The sequence below is a fragment of the Podarcis filfolensis genome (genome assembly GCF_964270895.1).
Source record: "Podarcis filfolensis genome assembly, chromosome: 4".
Classification (NCBI taxonomy): Eukaryota; Metazoa; Chordata; class Lepidosauria; order Squamata; family Lacertidae; genus Podarcis; species Podarcis filfolensis.
This window is the reverse complement of record NC_139607.1, coordinates 32256144-32271523: the sequence shown is the minus strand read 5'-3', so window position 1 is coordinate 32271523 and position 15380 is coordinate 32256144. Positions and strand designations below refer to the sequence as shown.

Sequence of the window (15380 nt, the reverse complement as noted above, 5' to 3'; positions counted from 1 at the left end):
GAGTCCCCTCGCTCGCTGTTTTTCACAGGGAGGCTAACAATACAATCCTATATATATTGAATAAGAAATATCTTGAGTTTGACAGGACTTCCCCCCAGGGAAATGAATATAGGATTGCAGCCGAGGACTTGTTTATTTTAAGAAAACCTTTTCCGTTTCATTGGCATATCTTAATTACTAGTTTGGCCTTTTCACAATGATCCCTTTTACGCTGACTTTCCTCTGTGCTTGTTCTTATCTAACGTTTCAAGGAATGTGATTATGTCAGCTTTTGTTTATTTATAAATCTGGTTGGATGTAAAAGATAGAGTTGCCAAGTGACCACCTCCTCCAAAAAAAAAAAAGATAGATTGACCTGCTCCTATCCTTCTTACAGTGATTCCTTATGCAGAAATGGGAGGGCAAAGCTATTCATCTGCCCAATGGTGCAAAACTCCCTTTAAGGTGGCAGCTGCAAGAACATCCTAGTGGTGCAGCGATAAAACTGCCAGCACATTTGTGAAGCTAAGCAGGGCCCAGCCTGGTTTCAAATTGGATGGGGGACTTCATGTTGAGATTCCTGTGTTGCAGGGGGTTGGACTAGATGACTCGTGGGATCCTTTCCAACTCTACCATTCTACGATTCTAGTTGTACTGAGCAGCAGGCAGAGAGCTGTTTGATAGTGAATCAATAAGTTCATCCATCCATTCATAATGGGAGCATTATGCATTTGATCCCCAAACTCCCTTATGAGGCAATTTGTTCTGTGGCTGAACAGCATTAGGAAGAACTTGCTGGGGATATGAGCAAGGGCAGATTGGGTAATATGGTGCTCTGAGTGAGGACAATTTTTTTTGTCTCCCTCATATTTCTTATTTTCACAATAATTCATTTTTTATTTTTTTTTATTATTTTGCCCCCACTCAGCTCGGTGCCCTGTGCAGGGGAACTGCCTAAATCCAGCACTGACTATGAGCTGTTTACAGTGGTACAAACTGCCTCAGATTATGAGGGACTTGTTTTTCAGTCACTTCTCAGGGATACTGGCCATATCTACAACATGCATTTAAAGCACTAATAATAATAATGATGATGATGATGATGATGATGATGATGATGATGATGATGATGATGATTTATTATTTATACCCTGCCCATCTGGATGGGCTTCCCCAGCCACTCTGGGCGGCTTCCCCCCAAAAAATTAAAATACTGTAATACATCAAACATTAAAAGCTTCCCTAAACAGGGCTGCCTTCATATGTCTTCTAAAAGTCTGGTAGTTGTTGTTCTCTTTGACATCTGGTGGGAGGGCATTCCACAGGGAGGGCGCCACTACTGAGAAGGCCCTCTGCCTGGTTCCCTGTAACTTGGCTTCTCGCAGTGAGGGAACCGCCAGAAGGCCCTCAGTGCTGAACCTCAGTGTCCGGGTAGAACGATGGGGGTGGAGACGCTCCTTCAGACTTCAGCAGTGTTACGGAAAAATCTAGGTGTGAGGCTGCTCAGTCACCCAACTCTTTGGGCAGAGCCCACAGCTCCCTGCGGAATAAAGGAAGGATTCCAGCCACCAACCGGAGCAAATAGCTGTAGACCAAAGTTTATTGCGCAATAGGTTCAAAGAGGAAATTTGAACCCCGAGGATGGGGTGACAAAGACTTTTAAAACTTTCCCACCATATCCCAGAATACAGTTCGTACAGCATCATTGCTACATCACTGACATGTCACAAAAGGGGAGGGGTTAACCTTGGCAAACATGTCCAGACAAGTCCTTGGCACAAGATTAGCATAAGCAGACATGGCAGGGCAAGACTCAGGTATAAGATTAGCATAGACAAATATGTCTTAAGTACCCACCACCCAAAAGTACAATAGAACTTCCTTTGCATGTCTGGAGCCTGAGGCAAGTCAGGTGATGAGATTTGGCTTCCCTTGGCTAACAACGAGCCCAGCAATTGTCACCTCTGGGAACTTCCTGGAGTCCCTTTTCAAGGGGAAAATAGCTTTGGAATGCAGGAAACTGGCAAAGGAGATGATTTTATATTATTTTTAAAGCTAGGTAACTTCCCTGAGCTGTCAAGTTGAAAGGATACATTCCGGCATAATATTTGTGCCATTTAACTTTAAAGATGTGCCCACCCCCTGTAATTTCTGTAACAGCAGCCATGGCATTCCAACTCACAAAGAACCCTGAGAACTAGAGACTGTTAAGGGTTCTGGGAACAGCAGCTCTCAGCATAATTTGGGGGGAAAGCGTGGCTGTTAAAGTGACACAAATGTCCTTTAAATGTAATTGTGAGGAAGTGACAGCTCTCGCTCCAGATTTCTTGCCCTAGATGATCACAGAGGTCCTTTTCAACTCTGATATCTATGATTTCTCAACCTGGAACAAAACAAAGAACTCAAACCTTGCTCTTAATATCTGTCTGGTATCTCAAGAGACAATGGAGTATGCCTCTGGGCGTGAAGTCAAATCACTGGGTTTGCAGCATGGAAGTGACTTCCCTGGGGAGCAAACAGGGGCGAAGAAAGGAGAACCAGCACCTGATGCGAGGGGGCGGGGCAGACCGCCGGTGGCGCATGTGCATGCACCGTACATACTGCGCATGCATGGCACCGCTATGTAGAGAGCATGCATGCGTGCCACTATGTACGGCGCATGCGTGTATAATGTATGTAGGGTGCATGTGCAGCGCCATACGTAGCGCTGCCGCACATGTGCCACCTGACGGTTTGCCAATGGCACCGCTCAAGCACCATACAGATGATGGCAGAGGGTGCAACCACGGGCAGAGGATCCTCCGCAAGCGGCTGCGGCAGGCCGATGGCAGTGGCAGTGGAGTGAGCCCCCTGCAGGGTGCCTTCTTGTCACCCCCCATCAGAGATGGCACCCGGGTCAGACTGCCCCACTGTCCCCCCTTCCTCCACCACTGGGTGCAAGCCTGGGCTGTGTGCATGGAGGTCCTGGGTTGCCCGGGCCATTACCCTTCAAACACCCTCTTTCTTTGCCTTCCTGATGTGGTCCAAAGGAAAGCAGAGCAATATATTTGGCACCAGCTTCGCACCCAAACCCTAATGTTTGGGTGTTCCAGCTAGTCTGGTGACTGGGAGCGGCCGCCGAGACCACATAACACCGGTCTTGAAAGACCTACATTGGCTCCCAGTACATTTCCGAGCACAATTCAAAGTGTTGGTGCTGACCTTTAAAGCCCTAAACGGCCTCGGTCCAGTACACCTGAAGGAGCATCTCCACCCCCATCGTTCTACCTGGACACTGAGGTCCAGCACCGAGGGCCTTCTGGCGGTTCCCTCACAGTGAGAAGCCAAGTTACAGGGAACCAGGCAGAGGGCCTTCTCGGTAGTGGCGCCCTCCCTGTGGAACGCCCTCCCACCAGATGTCAAAGAGAACAACAACTACCAGACTTTTAGAAGACATATGAAGGCAGCCCTGTTTAGGGAAGCTTTTAATGTTTGATGTATTACAGTATTTTAATTTTTGGGGGGGAAGCCGCCCAGAGTGGCTGGGGAAGCCCAGCCAGATGGGCAGGGTTTAAATAATAAATTATTATTAATAATAATAATATTATTATGTTGTGAATATGTAACCATTTGGCCAGGACAGCAAGATTCTCTCTTCCTCCTCCTTCTTTAGGTATTTGTACCCCTCCCCACTCCTAAAACCTTGCTTGGAGGCCCAGTCCGCATTTATTTCCGAACCCCCAAAGATGGGGGGGAGCACTTAAACAGAAAATATGCTTTACTTTTTGGCCTAATTCACTCCTTTCCTGTTACTTCTCCTTTTTCCCCCCTGTCTCTTGAGTGCATTTGAAAAGCTGGGGGGGGGGAATTAAACTCAAAATAAGTTTCCCTTTGCTTTAATTCGTGCTTTAGAATTCTCTTTAGTTGCCTTGCTTTCTTAACTTCATTTCTCTTCCTCATCTGTACATTTTAGGAGGGCTGGTAGAGGAAAACACTTTTAACAAGTGATGCTTTGGGGCAAAATTTGTATTCATTTGCTTCCCGTCTTTAGGCACTGTGTTTCCATCACTTGTAAATCATAGAAAGTGACTTCTGGTAAATAAAAACCATGAGACATGCACATTAGTGCCTTCATTTAAGACAGAGCAGCTCATCAGAAAAAAAACCCTTACTGGATGATCTGCAGGTATTTGAAATGGAAAAGAGGGGAATGTCACATTTAGGGAACCCATAGGGAGAATTTGCCTGAATAGTCTTATGTTAGCGTTCATTGTCAAAAGCAGAGAAGGGAGCTTGAACCAATAAGCACTCTGCTTATTGGTTTATTGTCAGTTGCAGTGCTTATGTTGCATTTCAGTGAAAGCTATTTCCAAACAGATGGGGGAGAAATTGGGCTCCGTTCTAACTTAAAGGCAATCCTACTTTCTGAAAAATTCAAGAACTGAAGCACCGTTATCCTTCAAAGTTCACACTTCTCAGAGCCTTCCACCATGAGGCGCGGCTGCCAGCCTGACCCACACAGTGGCTTTGTCCCATGAGTTAAGGGATAAGGGGTGATAGGATGTCATGGAATTCTACTCAACGTTGATCCGGAGCAGAACTCCAATATATAGTTAGCAGAGTAAAATCACATTGCAGGATTCCCAATGAACAGACCAGAGGCAATTAATATTTCATCCAGCAGAGCTTTACTGCTACTGAAGGCAAATGAGCATAATGGTCACAAATCCAATACATTCAGGATTGGCCCTGTCCATAAGAAATCCAGTTGCAGCAGACTGAACTTAAACTTACAATAACTTATAATAAGTCTAAACTTAAACACTAAGCATACTATGTACAGAACACCACACCAGAAGGAAAAGAGATAGAAAGAGAAAGTGAAACCCAGGCCCCTTCTGGCCTATATTTATTAATCAGCTTGACCTTGACAGAAAGAGGTAAGAGAACCAGTTTAAGCCAGCTGTATTCAGCTGCTCGGAAGGAATAATCCAAACATCATAAACCTTCTGTTTGTTTGTTTCACACACAGAAGCTTCCAGAACCCTCTTGAATTAAGTAGAATGGGAAAGATCTCTACACATCAAATCAATACTTTCTGCACAAAGAAATGCAAACTGACAGGTAAGGGGTGAAGGAATCAGACCTGTGGGTGGAATTTGGCCTACTCGAATAGGCAGAAACTGAACATCAAGCAGGAACGTCAGTGTTCAGATGGGTTGCTGAAGGGCCCCCGATTCCATTTGGGGCTGAACAGTCTTCTGCCTCCCTATCCCTCCTCACAAATCTGATTGAGGAGAGTGTTTGACAAATGGGGCACTGAACTGAAAAGCCCCCCCCCCCCCGGTTGCTCACAGGTGGTGGGTAAACCTGGAGGAGGGCAGTGGTTGACCTTGGGGGTCTCAAATTTCAGTGGCGCCCCATGCAATGCTAAAATTTTGTGCCCCTCCACCACTCACACTCCATTGTAAAACATACTTGCAGCACCCCTGGCAGCACCCCAGAGGCTCCGTGCCCAGTGCGACTGAGCTGGTCATGCTCCCCTAAATCAGCCTCTGAGGAGGGACTTTTCTTTGGTGGCCCGCCATTTGCCCAACACTCTCCCCAGCCACATTTGTGAGTAAGGATTGGCATCCTTAATCTACCCATCCAATGCTGTTCTCCTAGCTTTTGAGAGACCAACACGGGCAATGTGCATTCAGAACCATGTTGGGTTTGCATTGCATTGGACCATAGCTGTCAAAGTTTTCCTTTTTTTAAGGGAAATTCCCTTATTCTGAATAGGATTCCTTGCAAGAAAAGGGGAAAGTTGACAGTTATGCATTGGACACATTCAGCCATCCGTGGACCTCAGCAGTCATGGTGAAGGCCTGGCCAGGGCGAAGGCCTCTTATATACCTGCTGGGATTGACAAGGCATCTGACCCTCACCTGAATCTCATAGCTCTCCTGATGAGTGCTTTGGTCTGCAGCTACAGATGAGATAATAAAGGATGAGATTGCCCACCAGATACCAGGCACTCTACTATTCATATTAAGCCCCAGTGTTTTGGTTATAATCCCCTTCTCAATTAAGTAATCAGTTTTAATCTAGAATTTAAATTCTCAAAACTTTCTTATTTGTTAATTCGAGCAAGTAAACTACTGCTCTCACTTCATTACAAACAACATTTCTACCTGCAACACACTTGAGCAAACCTGCTCTTCCTTTCACAGATATTTTGTTGCCATTTGCAACTGTATCTGCCTCTGATTAGTTATCATTTACCTCTTTGGGGAAATAATTAGCATCACACGTCATGTGCATGGAAGTTGCCAAACCAATTAGCCAACTAGAAAGATTACTGTTAATAGCACCAGTTTTCCTATAACTTGATATTGCTGGATAGTTCTGATGAACTGCCAAAGCATTTTTAGCTTGCTTTCTGTTGTCAGCCTGGAACTTTTCTTTATTAGTGCCACTTTGTTTTGTACAATTCCTTGCAAACGAAGGAAAACAACTTTTCTGCCTGTATATGTTGATAATATAATTTTGGTTACTGAGAACAAACAAGTTTGCACAAAAACAAGATTGGGCGCAGGCCTGGCCAGGACATGGGCATCCTGACTGTGACTGTGACAAAGGTGGCCTGTGTGCTTGCTTGTTTGCTTGCTTGCTTGATTAACAGCTGTTGGGAATTTCAAGGTCCCTGCTCTCCCTTCTTATGGTCTTTTTATTGGACCTGGAGACTCCAATAGAGAGCATCCAATGTCAAGAAGGAGGGCAAGTGGGCACCCTATCAAATGACAGGGCAGGAGCTACACGGAGCAGGGCCTTTTCACTGGTGGTGCCCATTGTATGCCTCGCTCTTCCCAGACTTGTTCTCTTTTGGCCTGTATTTTGGAGCTTTATAATTTAGGAAGACTTTGGAAGAACTGGTTGACAAGTCTTATCAGTCGCTGACGTATGAGCAGATTTTATTTGCTGCTGTTCTGGGCTTCTGGTGCACCAGGGTTTACACCAGCATAATAGAGTTGGCCAGGATGCCAGAAGGGATACAATTTATGAGCTTTCCCCATTATCTGCACAGCAGGGGGTGTCAGTCAACAGTGCAAAGGCTGAGCTGAAGCATTCCACGCTGGTTACCTGCTTTCAGCAGTAGTGGTTGCTGTTTGGTAGTACACAATTGGTTAGCTATCAGATTCTACAGCTCCCTATTGGTGGCTCTTAGGTAATTCACAAAATACAGAGTCAACTCATAAAACACAGTGTTCATTCATAAAGCAGTAACATAAATCTCCATTGGGTGTATATTGGGTGTATATTTCAGCGGTTGAATGTACAGCTTTATGGCCATGCTGTAGTGTAGTGCTTATGCGACTGTGAATAAAAGGTGGCTGAGCTCATGGTTGGGGGAGAGGTGACAAAACTGATTTCCAATAAGTGCCCCCCCCTTATTTCCATAACAAGTCCTTGAGTCTGTACTTTGAATAGTGACACCAGGGACCTAGAAGATGCAGGGCTTGTCAGTCCAACTCCTGCACAGTTTAATCAGGGCTGACCTTAAGGCAATTGGAGCAATTTAGCTAAATTGGGCCCTGCTTGCTGCTCCTAAGGGGGCCCCTGCACCAGCGCAATCTAGATGGATTTTATTTATATCTCTAAGATTTTGCAGACTTTGGCTGTGAACTGGGGCCCTACCAAAAAAAAAAAAAATCAAGTTGCTCCCCACTGCTTCAAATTGGGCCCCACTGGCTAGCCCTGAGTCTCATAGTTGCTGGGCCTGAGTTGCACTGCCCTTGCATGAAGTCTTGGGTTTGCAGTTTTGGGAGATGGGAGACTGTGGCACTGGGGAGATGGCAGGCTGGTGATGCCCCCTAGATTTAGAGGCCCGAGTTGCCATGCCCTCACATGAAGTCTTGGGTTTGCAATTTTGGGAGAGGGGAGACTGCCCGCTGGGGAGTGGGCGGGCTGGCGAGGCCCCCTAGATTTAGAGGCCCTAGGCTTCAGCCTACTTAGCCTATACATAAATCCAGCACTGGCTTCAGTTGACTATGGAAGCCTGAAAAGGCTTGGGAAACCCAGCTTTAAATACCACTGCCCCTTGCATGGCCACTGCTACCTCTGAAGGTTGCATTAACAGTGCAGTCAAACTCTTTCTGCCCCAAACAGCCAGTCAACTCATTAGAAAATGGCAAAGCCAATATTTCCATTTACAACATGTGGTACCTTTAAGCCCATTTCCCTGCCAACTTCCAGAGATGCTGCCTATGTTACTTGGTACTCGCAGCCTTCCAGTGAGTGAGTGTGAAAATATGACATCTTGAAGAAAATGAAGAATAGCTCTGTAAAGGTTTGCAATGTTTTCCTCCCTAGGAGAATATGCTTCGGAATACCTCTGCTGTGGTATGGATAAAGTTCAGCTCCTTCATTTTTATGGGTACCCGATAATTGGAAGAAAAATGACCCCCGATGAAGACCAAATGGCCCAACATTTACATTCATAAACCTGAGTGAATATCAATTACATTATCAAATATTACACAAAACATTCTTCTGACTCTCCCAGTGTCATTTGCTGTATAAATTGGCCTATTACAGAGCTGCAGACTCTGAGATACTATCAGGGCCCTTCATTAAGGTGCCATGACTGAAATGTGGAAGCTGTCACTGGGCAGAAAATGATGGCGCATGGGCACCATAAATCACAATTTAACCCATAATAGCCTTCAGCTGGGGCCCTCACCGTGTCATTCGTTTCATTTCTGAAGACATTTAGTGCCATTTATGCTAAGAAGTTTGCACACTCAGGTTTATTAGGATGGACCTAGCAAACAAGGTGGTGAGGAATCCCCGTTCCCTGTTGACCTCACCATCCTGATAAGGAACAATCATTCCCATAAAATGCTATCTCCTTTCCCCTTGAAAGTCAACAAAACTGATTCACACAATGCAAATGAGTTTTTCCTAATGGATATTGCAGCAAGATGGTGGCTGAGGAGAAAATCGATTCTCTCCATTTGTCAGACTGCTACTGACTATTACCTGTGCGCCACAACCTGACATTTTATTTTTTTTAACCCACAACATTTCTCTCAAATGGGGATTCAAGTGGCCCCACAGGTGACCTGGAAGAAACAGGACATCCCGTTTTACCTCATGAGAGAATGGCAGCCATTTTGTGTGACATGATCTCACGTGACTCCACACCACAATTCCCCCCCCCCCCAGAAAAAAGCACTGTGCTCCAAAACACACATTTTGGGGCACCATGACCCCCAAAATCACTTGGGGGAGGGAATTGTTGCACAAAATTGTGGGACATCACAGTGTCCAAAACTGCCACCGTTCTCCCACAAGAGAAAATGGAAATATGGCATCCAGGAAGCTAGCACCCCAGTTTTTGCTTTCAAGGTGTTGGAGGGTATGTATATCTAGGTGCACCATTACAGTGGTACCTCGGGTTAAGAATTTAATTTGTTCTGGAGGTCCATTCTTAACCTGAAACTGTTCTTAACCTGAGGTACCACTTTAGCTAATGGGGCCTCCCGCTGCCGTCGCATGTTTTCTGTTCTCATCCTGAAGCAAAGTTCTTAACCCAAAGTACTATTTCTGGGTTAGCAGAGTCTGTAACCTGAAGTATCTGTAACCCGAGGTACCACTGTATTACACAATACCCAAGTGAGTGAACTCTAAGCATCCAACAAATAATACTGTCATATGTGCCTACTATTGTTTGTTGGCTTTAGGTGTTGGCTTTAGGTGGCTCCCACTTTAGTGGTTTCGTTGTCTTGACATATCTCACTCTTCCCCCCTCTTCTTCTTTGCCAGATATCTTTCCTGTTTACTAAGCTGTACAGTAGCACCTACCATTGCTCCAAATGGCAGCTTTTGCAGCATGACAAATACCTGGTGTGATGGATGTATTGTACAGACCAAGCAGTTTTCATCTGGTCGCCTCCAAGGGACACCAAGAAAAGTTTGTGGTGGGGTCATGAAAGGCATGGCAAGCTGCCAGTGGTCTGACGCATCACAGCCATATTTCAGCATCTCTGTGAAGTCTCCATTGCCTTATAAGCAACAAGCCCTGTGCTGCATTTGACCTTCAAATACCCCTTTGCAATAAAATGTTTGTGTGAGTGTGTGTAGATAGATGATAGATGATGATAGATAGATAGATAGATAGATGATAGATAGATGATAGATAGATAGATGATAGATCATCTATCTATCTATCTATCATCTATCTATCATCTATCTATCATCTATCTATATCTATCTATCTATCTATCTATCTATCTATCTATATCTATTTATATCTATCTCTATCATCTATCTATCTATCATCTATATCTATCTATCATCTATCTATATATTTATCATCTATATCTATCATCTATCTATCATCTATATCTATCTATCATCTATCTATCCATTTATCATCTATCTCTATCATCTATCTATCTATCTATCTATCTTCTATCTATCTATCTATCATCTGTCTGTATCTATCTGTATATATCTGTATCTATCTATCTATATCATCTATCTATCTATCTATCTATCTATCTATCTATCTATGGTTACTTCTACCCTAAATCAAGCATATCTTTCCCAACACCACCATTTTTCAAGGCACATCATAGCATGGTTATTAAAAGTCCACTTCCAGGTCAGGTTAAGAGCCCCTCATCCTCCATTCTTTAAAAACTAGCTTTCCTTCATAAGAAAGTAAGGAGCCAGCATTGTGTATCCCAGTCCTATACCAGGTCAACCAAAAGCCTTCCCAGCAGATAATGTCAGTTCTGTCTTAAATAAGAAAAAGTGCATGGATTGGGGAAATGATAATCACCTCTAGCGGTCAGGGTTAATAGAAGCCTTGTAAGTCATGATGACTGCAGATTCTGGGTGTCTTTTACACAAAGACTGGATCTCCCATCACTCCTAGAAACAGATGCTCAGCAGGTGCCCATATTCATATCTTACTAGCTCATGAGAGACCCATAGCAAAGACCTGGGATCAGGCAACACCACCCTTAGCCGAAAATGATTCCTCTCAATAATTCCAGTCAGACTTCTCACTTCAAACTGACGTAGCTTTTCGTAGATTTCTCAGTTAAGCAATCAGCACAGCAGTGATCAATAATTATGTGCATTTGCTGCCTGTCTGGCAAAACCAGAATGCATCCCTGAGGGACTCTGGGGGAAGTATTCTAAAGTAAATGATGGTGCTACAAGACCATTAACTGACAGAATGCATGCGGTTAATTGATGACAAGGAGCCGTTTAGTTACTGGAAACATCCCTCCCAAGCTCAGCTTGGTGCAATGTGCAAAGGAGACTTCATAACTAACGGCACTGGCAATTTAAGAAACACCAACTGCAAGAATACATAAGAGAGAGAGAGAGAGTGTGTTGCTTTGAGACTGGCAACATTTTTCCCCCCTGTCAGAGTGGGAGACCTGCAGTTACTCACGAAGGTTTGATTGCAAGCATTTCAGCATGAAAATGTTTGGTGAAATTTAGTTAGGGTTAGCAAAGCACATTTGTTTTCAAGTGTGTGTGCATGCAAACACAACATTTAACACCTTCACAAGAACTAAAGGTGTTCTCTGTGTTTCTTCACAGGAACAAAATGTGTTCTTCTTCTTTTTACTGTACTGTTGCTAGTTCTGCCCAGAGCAGAGTTTTAAATACCACAGTGGAAGCAACTCCTCTGGGTTTGGGTTTGGGTTTTTTTGTTTGGTCATTTTCTTTTAAACTTTTAAGAAATCTGTAAATTTTCCCCTGCTGAAGTGCAACGCACTGAAGATCAAAACATCTTCAAAGCCCCTTTCTTAAATAATTGATGCTATATTGCAAATACTGCTCAAATTATCTCCAGAATTAAAACAAACATTGAGATTTTTCAAAGCCGCATTGAAGCTTTCGTCCAAATTCTCTTAACTAGTAGTTATGTAAAGAAAGAAAAGAGATTGAAAGTTGGATGAGGAAATGAAATTCAGCATATACAAAAGGAAACAGGGGAAACAGATCTTGTGAATGAGTCTTCTCAAAGCCAGAAGCCTCCAGATGACTGTGACAGCTCTCTGTTCTGACAGCTACTAAGGTCACCAAAGTATAGCTCCCTTCACTGGCACACTCTCAATCAGTGTTCTGTTTTTCTCTGTTGCAAGAAGCCCAATGCTGCTGGAAATTGTCAATTAAGTCAATTGTGTTGTTTTTACAACTCTCAGAAATACAAGAATGAAAAATCTAAAATCTGGATTACTTATGCTTGACCAAACTCAAAAGCTTGCATGCTATTGTGTGTTATTTTAGTTGGCCTAATAAAAGTGTTGCCCTAATTTGGACTTGGGATTTTTTTCTTTGGGGACATGATGACTACCTTAAGCTTTTAATAATGCTAATGTAGCCATTTGATTCGGACGTCACCTTCAGTCACCTTGCAGACCTGAGCGTATGTGGCGGTAAGTGAATTTAAGCAGTAAAGTCTTGGGTTCTATATACGTTTTTTAAAAAGTAAGTCCCATTGAATTCAGAGGTGTAAAAGCTTAGACTCTAAATATTTCACATGAGTAAAGAAGAAACACCCTCTGTAGCTACCAGTTTCTTTCCTAGAACCAGTATATTGCATTGTTTATTTCTAAGTTGAGGCTGTTAGGACCTGTGTTTATACTATTTCATTCAAAGTGGAGCAGAATTTATTAGGTTCAGTAGTTTCTTTGGACTGCTCTATAGAAAAAATAACTGCTTTAAAAGCACAGATACATGCAGTATGTGCATGTATATGCACACAGAGAGAGTGACAGTCTTGAGGAAAAGTCATGGCATTCCAATAACTGGATTAACATTTATCTCTGGGCATTTCCGAAAACCTAGTTAATGGGATAAACTATACCTTTCATCATCACAGACGAACTAAATTGTGTACCATTAGGCTTAATGTCTGATTAAGAAGCATGTGCCTATTTATCTATCATTGGCTCACGACGCTGCAAAATTCTCAGCGCTGCAAATATGATTTTGGTGGCGAGCAATCATAATCTGTATATATATATATATATATATATATATATATATATATATATATATATAAACAATTTCACTAAAACAGTTTCATTACCTATCTTTATCCCTTTCTGCTTTCCTGATACAACCCTTATAAATCACGAGGCAACCCAAGTAAATTATTGGCCTGTTTAATCAAAGATTAGAAGGGAAATTAATTCCATCTACCTCCCCTTGAAGATATCTCCAGGTCAACAATTTATGAAACTAAAGCGATTAACTAGATGATGAGGGAACTCTGCCAGAAACAGTGCATGACTGCTCCAGTGGGATCTCTAAATACCATTAATACTTTTTTCAATAAAAGTAAATCTCTTTTCATTATTGCCAAACATGGTGGGGTGGGGTATTGTGAGCCTGGTAGCAGAAGGGCTGTAACTTAGAGAGCTATGGAGCTCAGATGCAGGCATTGAATGGACACAGAAGTTGAAGCTTCAGACTCCTACGGCACATTAGAGTCCTCCATTGTGATGCTTATTACCCTTTCCAGAATGCCAGCAAAAGCTAAACTTAAATTCTATCAACAAGGAATGAAGAGTTAAGTGTCAAATCACACTAATCACCCTGACTTATGACTGTTCTTAACCTGAAGCACCATTTTAGCTAATGGGGCCTCCTGCTGCCACTGCACCGCCGCTGCACAATTTCTTTTGCCATCCAGAAGCAAAGTTCTTAACCCGAGGTAATATTTCTGGGTTAGCGGAGTCTGTAACCTGAAGCGTATGTAACCCGAGGCACCACTGTAGTCATTTCTAAGACTTGTGCCTAGGGTCCCTTGCAAATATGCAGTAACTCCTGCTGCTGCCTTGATTTTGGCAATCACAGGTTTATTAAGGGGTGGGCAATACAGAGGGAGAGGTAGGTAAAAAGGTGAAGGACCCCTGAATGGTTAAGTCCGGTCAAAGGGGTTGCGGTGCTTATCTCACTTCAGGCCGAGGGAGCCGGTGTTCATCCACAGACAGCTTTCCAGGTTATGTGACCAGCATGACTTAACTGCTTCTGGCACAATGGAACACCGTGACGGAAACCAGAGTGCATGGAAACACTGTTTACCTTCCCGCCACAGCAGTACCTATTTATCTACTTTCACCGGTATGCTTCTGAACTGCTAGGTTGGCAGGAACTGGGTCAGAGCAATGGGAGCTCACATTGTCATGGGGATTCAAACCGCCAACCTTCCAACCAACAAACCCAAAAGGCTCAGTGGTTTAGACCACAGCGTCACCAGCTCCATGAATGCAACCTGGAATCAGTGCATGAGTGCACAGAGACCAAGGACCAGTTTCCAAAGGCTATGTATTAATTAAATTCTCAATCTTACAGCATATTCTTGCATGCTCTGCAGAGTTATAGTTTCCAAAAGAAGAAGAAGAAGAGTTTGGATTTGATATCCCGCTTTATCACTACCCTAAGGAGTCTCAAAGCGACTAACAATCTCCTTTCCCTTCCTCCCTCACAACAAACACTCTGTGAGGTGAGTGGGGCTGAGAGACTTCAAAGAAGTGTGACTGGCCCAAGGCCACCCAGCAGCTGCATGTGGAGGAGCGGGGAATCGAACCCGGTTCACCAGATTACGAGTCCACCGCTCTTAATCACTACACTGCCTGACTAGATGGCCAGTCTAGCAACACAGAGGGATGGTGGAGCAAGACTATCATGGGAGCCTCATGCTGCTTCTTGGTGCGCTGCAGAGGACTTTGCCCCCAAAATGTGTCTGCCTCCAGGTTTTTTGCCCTCTCTGCTCTTATTACACAAGTAGCATAGGTGCCAACTCCCTGGGGCCCTGGGTGCCCGAGCACCCACAAAATTCCAGCCGGGCACCACAAATTTCAGTACCTGCATGGCACCCACAGCCCCTTCCTGCTTACATCTCTCCATGATCCCCGTGATCTGAAATCATGAAGGGTAGGTGGCTAAGAATTACAGTGCTAATGTTAGAAAAGAGCCTAATTTGATGTTTTCCACAGTATTCCATGAACCCGAGAAGCTCTTGAGAAGGACATTTATTTGAAGTGGCACATTGCATGTCAAGAGTGACACAGCATCAGCATCTGCGTTGAATCAAAAGGAGGCTCTCTGGAGTGAGGCAAAATGCCATGTTTCCCATTGGTGGACCACTAGGGATATAATTGGCCTCCTTGCTCCTAAAATTATACCCACAGGAGTGCAAGAGTAGGCCATCTGTCAGGGTTAACTCTATTATCTAACAGCTTCACTCCAAGTGGTTTTCATCACATGAGCTAATGGCTTTCAACTAGACACTTGAACATAACACTATTTATTTTTTTCAGCTGCAGATGACAAAGCGGCCCCTTTGGGTCATGTGAGCTGGCGAGGCTCGGAGTAAGCTGTGGTCAGTGAGGCAGTTTGCT

The 15380-nt window shown here is 43.9% G+C and overlaps 1 long non-coding RNA gene across 2 annotated transcripts; it reads left to right on the top strand.

Annotated features, from left to right (window-relative positions):
* The first annotated feature begins 1464 nt into the window (after nt 1-1464).
* On the top strand, nt 1465-10055 carry LOC310761274. 2 transcript variants are annotated; one of them, XR_014547297.1, is made up of 3 exons: nt 1465-1796; nt 4991-5082; nt 9769-10055. It is a non-coding gene; the product is annotated as an uncharacterized lncRNA (long non-coding RNA). The 2 variants fall into 2 exon arrangements; XR_014547298.1 differs by lacking the exon at nt 1465-1796 and adding an exon at nt 4023-4144.
* Nucleotides 10056-15380: the final 5325 nt, after the last annotated feature.